Source organism: Oryctolagus cuniculus, chromosome X (genome assembly GCF_051225735.1).
Source record: "Oryctolagus cuniculus isolate XC-2025 breed Fujian yellow rabbit chromosome X, ASM5122573v1, whole genome shotgun sequence".
In the NCBI taxonomy this organism is placed as follows: Eukaryota; Metazoa; Chordata; class Mammalia; order Lagomorpha; family Leporidae; genus Oryctolagus; species Oryctolagus cuniculus.
Genome location: NC_142888.1, coordinates 100,182,726 through 100,195,925, shown reverse-complemented (window position 1 = coordinate 100,195,925; position 13,200 = coordinate 100,182,726). Strand labels below are relative to the sequence as shown.

The following is a 13,200-nucleotide window of genomic DNA, read 5'->3' as shown; positions in this document are numbered from 1 at the left end:
AAAGAGGAAAGAAATGGAAGTATTTTAAATATTAGCCAGAGGGTTTCCAATTAGATCCAAGAAAAAGCTGCTTAAATATAGAAATCTGTATTTATTGAATTTTTTTTAAAACCAGGATTACTGCATGTATCTGGAATAGTAGCTAACTGGGTGACTGTAGAGTTCTTGCATACTTTTGATTCTATGAAGCTATTGTGAGTATGATGAAAAGAATTTGCTGGAAGATTTGATGATTTTTTGCTCTATAATGACATTAAACATGATCTCTACATTCTCATTTTGATTAAATCAAAGAGACAAATATCAACAAATTCATATCAAAGCCTTGACTGAAATGGCAACTTTCCAGGGGCTATCCATGCTTAATGTTTGCTGCTTTATTAATGAAAAATAAGCTAACATTCAGTAACACTGTGTACCAGATGTTGGGCTAAGTAATTCACATGAATTTTCTGATTTAATGTTTGCAGATATAAATGAAAGAAATACTAGTAAAAGATATTTCATTGGTGAGGATACTGAAACCTAGAGATGTTAAGTTTCCTTTCCTATGATCACCTACCTAGTAGCTGCAATAGCAAGAATTCAAACCTAGTTGTATCTGCATTTATTGTTGAGCATTTAACTATATTACCAAACCGTCTTGCCATTGTGGAGTAATGATTTATGCTCCCAGTATAAACTTGAGCTCTGGAGCTGGCTTTGTGGCACAGTGGGTAAAGATGCCACCTGCGGCGGGACCGAGCTGTGCAAGCCGCAGGCTCTGCGCGCCAGTGCTCAAAGGGGAGTGCATGCCACACAGACAACAGCGGGGAGACTTGGGACGTCCAGGGCTCCGAGTCCACACATCTGCACTGGAAGGGGAGCGGACCTGCATGGAGAGCGTGGGAGCCCACAGTTCGGGACACCAGAGGCAGACTCAACACACCAGCGCGGGAACGCGAGGTGAGCCGAACCTCAATAGCCTGAGACACCGGCAGACAAGTGCAGAGAGGAGACTAGAGGGAACGACCCCCGGGGGGGGGGGGGAACTTCACCAGGCTAACTGGAAGAGAGAGAGAGGAAAAAAAAAAAGGTGACTGGTACAGACACGGGTTTCTCTCTCTCCGCTCACCTCTCAAGGGCAAGCAAGACAAAGAGCAGGCGCCATCTTGGACATACGTCATAAGCAGAGCGACCTCAGGTCTGCACCAGCCCTGAGCCTAGCAGAAAAACCTGACTCTGGGCGGGGCAAATTAACAGGAGATTAGGACCTAGTAAATTTGTGGTGCTACTGAACTGAGACTGTGAAAAAAGAGACGGTGGGGGAGAGAACTCACGGAATTCATGTGAGCACTCTCCAGAGACGCTACAATTCCATAACTTTGGCAACCCAGTGGGAGACTGAAGGAGAATTTGAGCCCACTCTGAGGGCCGAACAGATTCCCTGTGGGGTCCTTGGGAAAGAGCTTCTGATCTCTGGCTCCTGTGGGTATATCATTTGCCTGCTAACTACCTCCAACTTCATTCAGCTGTGCAGAATAACTTCCCTTTTGAATAAAAAAAAGAAAGAGAGAGAGAGAGAGAGGTTTACCACGCCTAACCTGGGAGTGTCACCTTTGGCACACCAAACAGAGCTCTCAGGCCACACCCATCTCAAGCCCTAAGGCTCCATCAAAAACAGATAGTCCACTTAATCTAGAGTCATAGTATAACAAGAAAAAGCACCACAGTGAAGAAACCAAATATCTCCAATATGCCAAATAACAAACGCAAAAACCAAGGTAATAAAAACAAGGAAGTCACCATGAAGCCCTCAAATGAAAAAGACACCCCAATTCAAGATTATGAGGATGATGACATAGAAGAAATGCAAGAAGCAGATCTCAAAAAATTGATAAGAACATTAAGAAGTTCTCAAAAACAAATTCTTGAACTACACAAATCCTTAATGGACAAGATAGAAAATCTCTCTCGTGAAAATGAAATATTAAGGAGGAATCAAAATGAAACGAAACAACTAGTACAACAGTAAACTGGGATAGTGACTGAAGTGAAGAATTCAATAGATCAAATGAAAAACACAATAGAGAGCCTTACAAACAGAATGGGTGAAGCAGAAGAGAGAATATCGGACTTAGAAGACAGAGAACAGGAAAGGATACAGTCAGACCAAAGAAAAGAAGAGGAAATTAGAAATCTAAAACATATTGTCGGGAATCTTCAGGATACTATTAAAAAACCCAACATTCGGGTTCTAGGAGTTCCTGAAGGCATGGAGAGGGAGAAAGGATTAGAAGGCCTTTTTAGTGAGATATTAGCAGAAAATTTCCCAGGTTTGGAGAAGGACAGAGAAATCCTAGTACAGGAAGCTCACAGAACCCCTAATAAACACGACCAAAAGAGATCCTCACCACGACACGTTGTAATTAAACTCTCCACAGTGAAACATAAAGAAAAGATCCTAAAATGTGCAAGAGAGAAACATCAGATTACTCTCAGAGGATCTCCAATCAGACTCATAGCTGACTTCTCATCAGAAACTCTACAAGCTAGGAGGGAATGGCGAGATATAGCCCAGGTACTAAGAGAGAAAAACTGCCAGCCCAGAATATTATATCCTGCAAAGCTCTCATTTGTGAATGAAGGTGAAATAAAGACTTTTCATTGCAAACAGAAATTGAAAGAATTTGTCACCACTCGTCCAGCCCTGCAAAAGATGCTTAAAGATGTGTTACACACAGAAACACAGAAACACGGTCATCAATATGAAAGAAGGTAAAGGAAGGAAACCAAGGAAGGAAAGCTCACAGCAAAAGATCACAGGGAATTCAAAGCATATATTAGAACTTATCTTTGGCAAATGGCAGGGCAAAGTTACCACTTATCATTAGTCACATTGAACGTGAATGGCCTGAACTGTCCAGTTAAAAGACACCGATTGGCTGATTGGTTTAAGGAACAAAACCCATCTATTTGCTGCTTACAAGAAACACATCTTTCCAACAAAGATCCATACATACTGAAAGTGAAAGGCTGGAAAAAGATATACCATGCCAACAGAAATGAAAAAAGAGTGGGTGTAGCCATCTTAATATCAGACACCATAAACTTTACCACAAAAACCGTTAAGAGAGACAAAGAGGGACACTACATAATGATTAAGGGAATCAATTCAACAGGAAGATATAACAATTATCAATGTATATGCACCTAACTACAGGGCACCGGTTTATCTAAAAGATTTGTTAACGGACTTAAAGGGAGACTTAGACTCCAATACAACAGTACTGGGGGACTTCAATACTCCACTCTCAGAAATAGACAGATCAATAGGACAGAAGATCAACAAGGATACAGTAGATTTAAATGACACTATAGCCCAAATGGATCTAACAGATATATACAGAACTTTCAATCCTACAGCTAAAGAGTTTACATTCTTCTCAGCAGTACATGGAACCTTCTCTAGGATTGACCACATACTAGGCCATAAAGCAAGTCTCAGCAAATTCAAAAGAATGAGAATCATACCATGCAGCTTCTCAGACCATAAAGGAATGAAGTTGGAAATTAGCAACTCAGGAATCCCTAGAGCATACGCAAACACATGGAGATTGAACAACATGCTCCTGAATGAACAATGGGTCATAGAAGAAATCAAAAGAGAAATCAAAAACTTTCTGGAAGTAAATGAGGATAACAGCACAACATACCAAAACTTATGGGACACAGCAAAAGCAGTGTTAAGAGGAAAGTTTATATCAATAGGTGCCTACATCAAGAAATTGGAAAGGCACCAAATAGATGAGCTTTCAATTCACCTAAAGGATCTAGAAAACCTACAGCAAACCAGACCCAAATCTAGTAGGAGAAGAGAAATAATTAAAATCAGAGAAGAAATCAACAGGATTGAATCAAGAAAAACATTACCAAAAATCAGCCAAACGAGGAGCTGGTTTTTTGAAAAAATAAACAAAATTGACACCCCATTGGCCCAACTAACTAAAAAAAGAAGAGAAAAGACCCAAATCAATAAAATCAGAGATGAAAAAGGAAACATAACAACAGACACCACAGAAATAAAAAGAATCATCAGAAATTACTACAAGGACTTGTATGCCAGCAAACAGGGAAACCTATCAGAAATGGATAGATTCCTGGACACATGCAACTTACCTAAATTGAAACAGGAAGACATTGAAAACCTAAACAGACCCATAACTGAGACAGAAATTGAAACAGTAATAAAGGCCCTCCCAACAAAGAAAAGCCCAGGACCAGATGGATTCACTGCTGAATTCTACCAGACATTTAAAGAAGAACTAACTCCAATTCTTCTCAAACTATTCAGAACAATCGAAGAAGAGGGAATCCTCCCAAATTCTTTCTATGAAGCCAGCATCACCTTAATCCCTAAGCCAGAGAAAGATGCAGCACTGAAAGAGAATTACAGACCAATATCCCTGATGAACATAGATGCAAAAATCCTCAATAAAATTCTCGCCAATAGAATGCAACAACACATCAGAAAGATCATCCACCCAGACCAAGTGGGATTTATCCCTGGTATGCAAGGATGGTTTAATGTGCGCAAGACAATCAATGTGATACACCACATTAACAGACTGCAGAAGAAAAAGCATATGATTATCTCAATAAATGCCGAGAAATCATTTGATAAAATACAACACCCGTTCATGATGAAAACTCTAAGCAAACTGGGTTTGGAAGGAACATTCCTCAATACAATCAAAGCAATCTATGAAAAACCCACAGCCAACATCCTATTGAATGGGGAAAAGTTGGAAGCATTTCCACTGAGATCTGGGACCAGACAGGGATGTCCACTCTCACCACTGCTATTCAATATAGTTCTGGAGGTTCTAGCCAGAGCTATTAGGCAAGAAAAAGAAATTAAAGGGATACAAATTGGGAAGGAAGAACTCAAACTATCCCTCTTTGCAGATGACATGATTCTGTATTTAGGGGACCCAAAAAACTCTACTAAGAGACTATTGGAACTCATAGAAGAGTTTGGCAAAGTAGCAGGGTATAAAATCAATGCACAAAAATCAACAGCCTTTGTATACACAGACAATGCCATGGCTGAGGAAGAACTTCTAAGATCAATCCCATTCACAATAGCTACAAAAACAATCAAATACCTTGGAATAAACTTAACCAAGGACGTTAAAGATCTCTATGATGAAAATTACAAAACCTTAAAGAAAGAAGTAGAAGAGGATACCAAGAAATGGAAAAATCTGCCATGCTCATGGATTGGAAGAATCAATATCATCAAAATGTCCATTCTCCCAAAAGCAATTTATAAATTCAATGCAATACCAATCAAGATACCGAAGACCTTCTTCTCAGATCTGGAAAAATTGGTGCTGAAATTTATATGGAGGCACAAGAGACCTCGAATAGCTAAAGCAATCTTGTACAACAAAAACAAAGCCAGAAGCATCACAATACCAGATTTCAGGACATACTACAGGGCAGTTGTAATCAAAACAGCATGGTACTGGTACAGAAACAGATGGATAGACCAATGGAACAGAATTGAAACACCAGAAATCAACCCAAACATCTACAGCCAACTTATATTTGATCAAGGATCTAAAACTAATTCCTGGAGCAAGGACAGTCTATTCAATAAATGGTGCTGGGAAAATTGGATTTCCACGTGCAGAATCATGAAGCAAGACCCCTACCTTACACCTTACACAAAAATCCACTCAACATGGATTAAAGACCTAAATCTACGACCTGACACCATCAAGTTACTAGAGAACATTGGAGAAACCCTTCAAGATATTGGCACAGGCAAAGAGTTTCTGGAAAAGACCCGGGAGGCACAGGCAGTCAAAGCCAAAATCAACTATTGGGATTGCATCAAATTGAGAAGTTTCTGTACTGCAAAAGAAACAGTCAGGAGAGTGAAGAGACAACCGACAGAATGGGAAAAAATATGTGCAAACTATGCAACAGATAAAGGGTTAATAACCAGAATCTACAAAGAGATCAAGAAACTCCACAAAAACAAAACCAACAACCCACTTAAGAGATGGGCCAAGGACCTCAATAGACATTTTTCAAAAGAGGAAATCCAAATGGCCAACAGGCACATGAAAAAATGTTCAAGGTCATTAGCAATCAGGGAAATGCAAATCAAAACCACAATGAGGTTTCACCTCACCCCGGTTAGAATGCCTCACATGCAGAAATCTACCAACAACAGATGCTGGCGAGGATGTGGGGAAAAAGGGACACTCACCCACTGTTGGTGGGAATGCAAACTGGTCAAGCCACTATGGAAGTCAGTCTGGAGATTCCTCAGAAACCTGAAGATAACCCTACCATTCGACCCAGCCATCCCACTCCTTGGAATTTACCCAAAGGAGTTTAAATTGGCAAACAAAAAAGCGGTCTGCAGCCTAATGTTTATTGCAGCTCAATTCACAATAGCTAAGACCTGGAACCAACCTAAATGCCCATCAACGGTAGACTGGATAAAGAAATTATGGGATATGTACTCTTTAGAATACTATACCGCAGTAAGAAACAACGAAATCCAGCCATTTGCAACAAAATGGAGGAATCTGGAACACATCATGCTGAGTGAAATAAGCCAGTCCCAAAGGGACAAATACCATATGTTCTCCCTGATCGGTGGCAACTGACTGAACACCAAAAAGGAAACCTCCTGAAGTGAAATGGACACTATGGGAAACAGTGACTTGATCAGCATAGCCCTGACTGTTAATGAACAACTTAATACATTATCCCTCTCAGTAGTTTTTTTTTGTCTGTTCTACTTTGTATGACTGGTTTAATTCTGTAATTAATACACAGTTATTCTTAAGTGTTAAAAATTAACTGAAATGTGATCCCTGTTAAACATAAGAGTGGGAATAAGAGAGGAAAGAGATGTATAATTTGGGACATGCTCAAGCTGACTTGCCCCAAATGGTAGAGTTAGAAACATACCAGGGGATTCCAATTCAATCCCATCAAGGTGGCATGTACCAATGCCATCTCACTAGTCCAAGTGATCAATTTCAGTTCACAATTGATCATAATGAAAGGACTAAGAGTCAAAGGGAGCACATAAACAAGTCTAGTACCTGCTAACACTAACCGATGGAATAAATAAAGGGGAGAGTGATCCAACATGGGAAGTGAGATACTCAACAGACTCATAGAATGGCAGATGTCCTAAATAGCACTCTGGCCTCAGAATCAGCCCTAAAGGCATTCTGATCTGGCTGAAAAGCCCATGAGAGTATTTCAGGCATGGAAAGCCAAGACACTGTGGCAAAAGATCTCTGCGAGTGAGATCCCAGTGGAAAGAACAGGTCTTCAAAGAAGGAGGTACCTTTCTCTGAAGGGAGGAGAGAACCTCCACTTTGACTATGACCTTGTCTAAACAAGATAAGAATCGGAGAACTCAGAGGGTTTCCATAGGCTTGGAAACTCATGACTGGAGCATAGGGAGACTACTGATGCCATAGACAGGAGTGTCAATTTGTTAAGTCAACAACAGGAGTCACTGTGCACTTACTCCTCATGTAGGATCTTGTCCTTAATGTGCTGTGTATTGAGATTTAATGCTATAACGAGTACTCAAACAATATATTTCACTTTGTGTTTCTATGGGGGTGCAAACTGTTGAAATCTTTACTTAATGTATACTAAACTGATCCTCTGTAAAAAAAAAAAAAGAAATTATCAACTCCCAACTTGACTCTCACTGGGATTAAACATGACAATAGGTCTGATCTGATTTCATCATCATTTAAAAAAAATCATCTATTATTTTTCACTTTATGTTTCTGTGTGGGAGCAAACTGTTGAAATCCTTACTTAATGTATACTAAGCTGATCTTCTGTATATTAAGATAATCGAAAATGAATCTTGATGTGAATGGAAGGGGAGAGGGAGTGGGAAAGGGGAGGGTAGTGGGTGGGAGGGATGGTATGTGGGGGAAGCCATTGTAATCCATAAATCGTACTTTGGAAATTTATATTCATTAAATAAAAGTTAAAAAAAAAGATGCCACCTGCAATGCCAGCATTCCATATTGGTACCTCTTCGTGTCCCTGCTGCTCCACTTCTGATCCAGTTCCCTGTTAATGGCCTAGGAAAATCAGTGATAAATGGCCCAGGGTTTGGACCCCTGCTACCCACATAGGAGATCCAGATGAATCTCCTAGATCCTGACTCCTGGTTTCAACATGTCCTAGCCTGGTGTGTGTGTGTGTGTGTGTGTGTGTGTGTGTAACTGTCTTTCAAATAATAAATAAATCTTAAAACAACCCACAACTTTGACCTCTTAAAAAGTATCTGAGGAAGAACTTCTAAGATCAATCCCATTCACAATAGCTACAAAAACAATCAAATACCTTGGAATAAACTTAACCAAAGACGTTAAAGATCTCTACGATGAAAATTACAAAACCTTAAAGAAAGAAATAGAAGAGGATACCAAGAAATGGAAAAATCTTCCATGCTCATGGATTGGAAGAATAAACATCATCAAAATGTCCATTCTCCCAAAAGCAATTTACAGATTCAATGCAATACCAATCAAGATACCGAAGACCTTCTTCTCAGATCTGGAAAAAATGGTGCTGAAATTTATATGGAGGCACAAGAGACCTCGAATAGCTAAAGCAATCTTGTACAACAAAAACAAAGCCGGAGGCATCACAATACCAGATTTCAGGACATACTACAGGGCAGTTGTAATTAAAACAGCATGGTACTGGTACAGAAACAGATGGATAGACCAATGGAACAGAATTGAAACACCAGAAATCAACCCAAACATCTACAGCCAACTTATATTTGATCAAGGATCTAAAACTAATTCCTGGAGCAAGGACAGTCTATTCAATAAATGGTGCTGGGAAAATTGGATTTCCACATGCAGAATCATGAAGCAAGACCCCTACCTTACACCTTACACAAAAATCCACTCCACATGGATTAAAGACCTAAATCTACGACCTGACACCATCAAGTTACTAGAGAACATTGGAGAAACCCTTCAAGATATTGGCACAGGCAAAGAATTTCTGGAAAAGACCCGGGAGGCACAGGCAGTCAAAGCCAAAATCAACTATTGGGATTGCATCAAATTGAGAAGTTTCTGTACTGCAAAAGAAACAGTGAGGAGAGTGAAAAGACAACCGACAGAATGGGAAAAAATATTTGCAAACTATGCAACAGACAAAGGGTTAATAACCAGAATCTACAAAGAGATCAAGAAACTCCACAAAAACAAAACCAACAACCCACTTAAGAGATGGGCCAAGGACCTCAATAGACATTTTTCAAAAGAGGAAATCCAAATGGCCAACAGGCACATGAAAAAATGTTCAAGGTCATTAGCAATCAGGGAAATGCAAATCAAAACCACAATGAGGTTTCACCTCACCCCGGTTAGAATGGCTCACATGCAGAAATCTACCAACAACAGATGCTGGCGAGGATGTGGGGAAAAAGGGACACTCACCCACTGTTGGTGGGAATGCAAACTGGTCAAGCCACTATGGAAGTCAGTCTGGAGATTCCTCAGAAACCTGAAGATAACCCTACCGTTCGACCCAGCCATCCCACTCCTTGGAATTTACCCAAAGGAATTTAAATTGGCAAAGAAAAAAGAGGTCTGCACCCTAATGTTTATTGCAGCTCAATTCACAATAGCTGGGACCTGGAACCAACCTAAATGCCCATCAACGATAGACTGGATAAAGAAATTATGGGATATGTACTCTTTAGAATACTATACCGCAGTAAGAAACAACGAAATCCAGTCATTTGCAACAAAATGGAGGAATCTGGAACACATCATGCTGAGTGAAATAAGCCAGTCCCAAAGGGACAAATACCATATGTTCTCCCTGATCGGTGACGACTGACTGAACACCAAGAGGGAAACCTGTTGGAGTGAGGTGGACACTATGGGAAATGGTTGCTTGATCAGCATAGCCCTGACTGTTAATGAACAACTAAATACATTATCCCTCTTAGTAGTTTTTTTTGTCTGTTCTACTTAATATGACTGGTTTAGATCTGTAATTGATGCACAGTTATTCTTAAGTGTTGAAAATTAACTGAAATGTGATCCCTGTTGAACATGGTGGTGGGAATGGGAGAGGGAAGAGATGTATAATTTGGGAGATGCTCAGGCTGACTTGCCCCAAGTGGTGGAGTTGGAAGCATACCAGGGGATTCCAATTCAATCCCATCGAGGTGGCATGTACCAATGCCATCTCACTGTTCCAGGTGATCAGTTTCAGTTCACAGTTGGTCATGGTGAAGGGACTGGGAGTCAAAGGGAGCACATAGACAAGTCTAGTACCTGCTAACGCTAACTGATGGAGTAAATAAAGGGGAGAGTGATCCAACATGGGAAGTGAGAATCTCAGCAGACTCATAGAATGGCAGATGTCCTAAATAGCACTCTGGCCTCAGAATCAGCCCTAAAGGCATTCGGAGCTGGCTGAAAAGCTCATGAGAGTATTTCAGGCATGGAAAGCCAAGACACTCTGGCAAAAGATCTCTGCGAGTGAGATCCCAGTGGAAAGAACAGGCCATCAAAGAAGGAGGTACCTTTCTCTGAAGGGAGGAGAGAACCTCCACTTTGACTATGAGCTTGTCTAAACAAGATAAGAATCGGAGAACTCAGAGGGCTTCCATAGCTTGGAAACTCATGACTGGAGCATAGGGAGATTACTGATGCCATAGACAGGAGTGTCAATTGGTAAAGTCAACAACAGGAGTCACTGTGCACTTACTCCTCATGTAGGATCTCTATCCTTAATGTGCTGTACATTGAGATTTAATGCTATAACGAGTACTCAAACAATATATTTCACTTTGTGTTTCTATGGGGGTGCAAACTGTTGAAATCCTTACTTAATGCATACTAAACTGATCCTCTGTAAAAAAAAAAAAAAAAAAAAAAAGAAATTATCAATTCCCAACTTGACTCTCACTGGGATTAAACATGACAATAGGTCTGCTCTGATTTCATCATCATTTTAAAAAATCATGTATTATTTTTCACTTTATGTTTCTGTGTGGGAGCAAACTGTTGAAATCCATACTTAATGTATACTAAGCTGATCTTCTGTATATTAAGATAATCGAAAATGAATCTTGATGTGAATGGAAGGGGAGGGGGAGTGGGAAAGGGGAGGGTTGTGGGTGGGAGGGACGGTATGGGGGGAAAGCCATTGTAATCCATAAGTCGTACTTTGGAAATTTATATTCATTAAATAAAAGTTTAAAAAAAAAAAAAAAAAAGGCAAAAAAAAAAAAAAAAAAAAAAAAAAAAAAAAAAGTATCTTATGAAGAGCCATTACAATAAACAAAGAAAGAAGGAAAAAAACAATTTTTGAACTTGAATAATTAAATCAGGAAAGCACATAATGAATTTAGGAAAGTCTTTACCATTATCAGGATAATTGAGGGATATTTCTGTTCACTATGTACAACCTTGTGACAAATTGTACGATTCTGCAACTGATAGGAAAACATCTTAAAATTGTAATTGCTTGGAATTTGGGCTAGCCTTGAAAAATTTTCCCAGAGCCTTCACGAAAGCATTTTGCAAGTTCATACAGTTTACTTATTTAGCCTTTCAATAAATATATGTTTATGTTAAAATCAAATTCTCAGTCCTATCCATTTGATTCTACAAATACTGAAAATTAAATCAGATTTTACTTAAAAATATCTAACAATATAAATGAACAAAGGAAAAGGAGTTCGCTGATGTACTTGCTTCCATGGTTTCATACTATGAAAATGCTGAATAGGCAGAAGGTTTGCCTTCATTGGATTCTATATTCTAGAAAGAAGAAAACGTGTTCTGAACAGGTTGTCTAAGGAAAGACTGGTTGTATGAAATTTGTGGGAAGCAGACCTTCTGTGTGGTCTCACAGAGGCCTAACTGCACAAAAATGACTTTTTTTTTATGCATTCCTCCTAAGGAAGTGTGAATATTTTATTTTTAAACCGGAAGCATACTGGTCGTGTATGCCTTTGTTTTGAAGATTGTAGAGAAGGCATTGCATTTTGAGCCTGTCTAGAGTCCAGAAGAGACAGCTGGTAGAGACATTTGTGCAAATACTTTGAAAAGTGTAAATTTATGTGTATAGCGTTAGCCAGGGTTATTCCCTCTGTTCATAAGAATAATTTTTCCTCTCTTTTGGCATAATACATGCATAAGAAAGGTCCTATATTTTGGTACAATGGAAAATGTCCCTTCTACATTTAAAGATCACCTCCTATCTGGAGGTGCTGAATCCGAAGTAGAGAAGGAAGAACAAAAATGGCAAACACAGACACCTTTCTTGGCCAGTAAAAGTAGAGTCTTTTATCTTTTTATGGCCAATTTACATTTAAATGGAGAGACCCCCAGTGCTGATGGAGGTGATGGAGAAAATGGTGTCTGCATCATGAATAATAAGCATGGGGGAAATGTCAGTTTTTCAGCCTACTAGCACATTTTGTTACTATGACAACAGAATGCAAAGTGTTCTCTTAAAGAGAAACATGACAATTTGTTGGAGATAAAAGCAAAGCTCACCAAACATAATATACTTAACTATAATTTTAGATTCATAAAATCCAAGGTATACTGAAAAGGACATAGAGTCCTCTGTTTTTTCAGGAGATGTGTTTATGAGAAGAGCCATGCTGAGGGTATTGAAAGGAAGCATAAAGATAGAACTTTCCCATTTTTCCAATTCCACTTAAAACTCACAAGACCACAGCCATTAGTAGGCCCATCTGGTGTAGAGCCAGAAATTGGCACCAAATAGAGATAGATCCTTTTAGTTCTCAGACATTTAAGCAGACTGTGTTTTAACATTCTCACTGCATACATAATTCTTCAAACTGAGCCCATGTTAATTATTTTTTAAGCCATTAAACATGGGTTGAACTCAACTAAACCCAAAATTAAAGTTTTCCATGTGATAGGGTAGTTCGTGTATATCTGTTTAAAGAGGTAATGCTGAAACATGGTTATGGAGATTCGTTATTTAAAAAAATTATAAATGTAGACAAAATAATTTTATAGTGGCATAGAGAATATATTTTGTTGATTTCTTCACCCAGAATTGATTCAGATCTTTTTTTTTTTTTGACAGGCAGAGTGGACAGTGAGAGAGAGAGAGACAGAGAGAAAGGTCTTC

General features: G+C 39.2%; 1 long non-coding RNA gene across 2 annotated transcripts in view; it reads left to right on the top strand.

The window, feature by feature from the left end:
- LOC149119712 (uncharacterized) overlaps positions 1–13,200 on the top strand; it is a 394,158-nt gene that overhangs the window by 356,988 nt on the left and 23,970 nt on the right. The gene's annotated exons all lie outside the window — the stretch shown is intronic.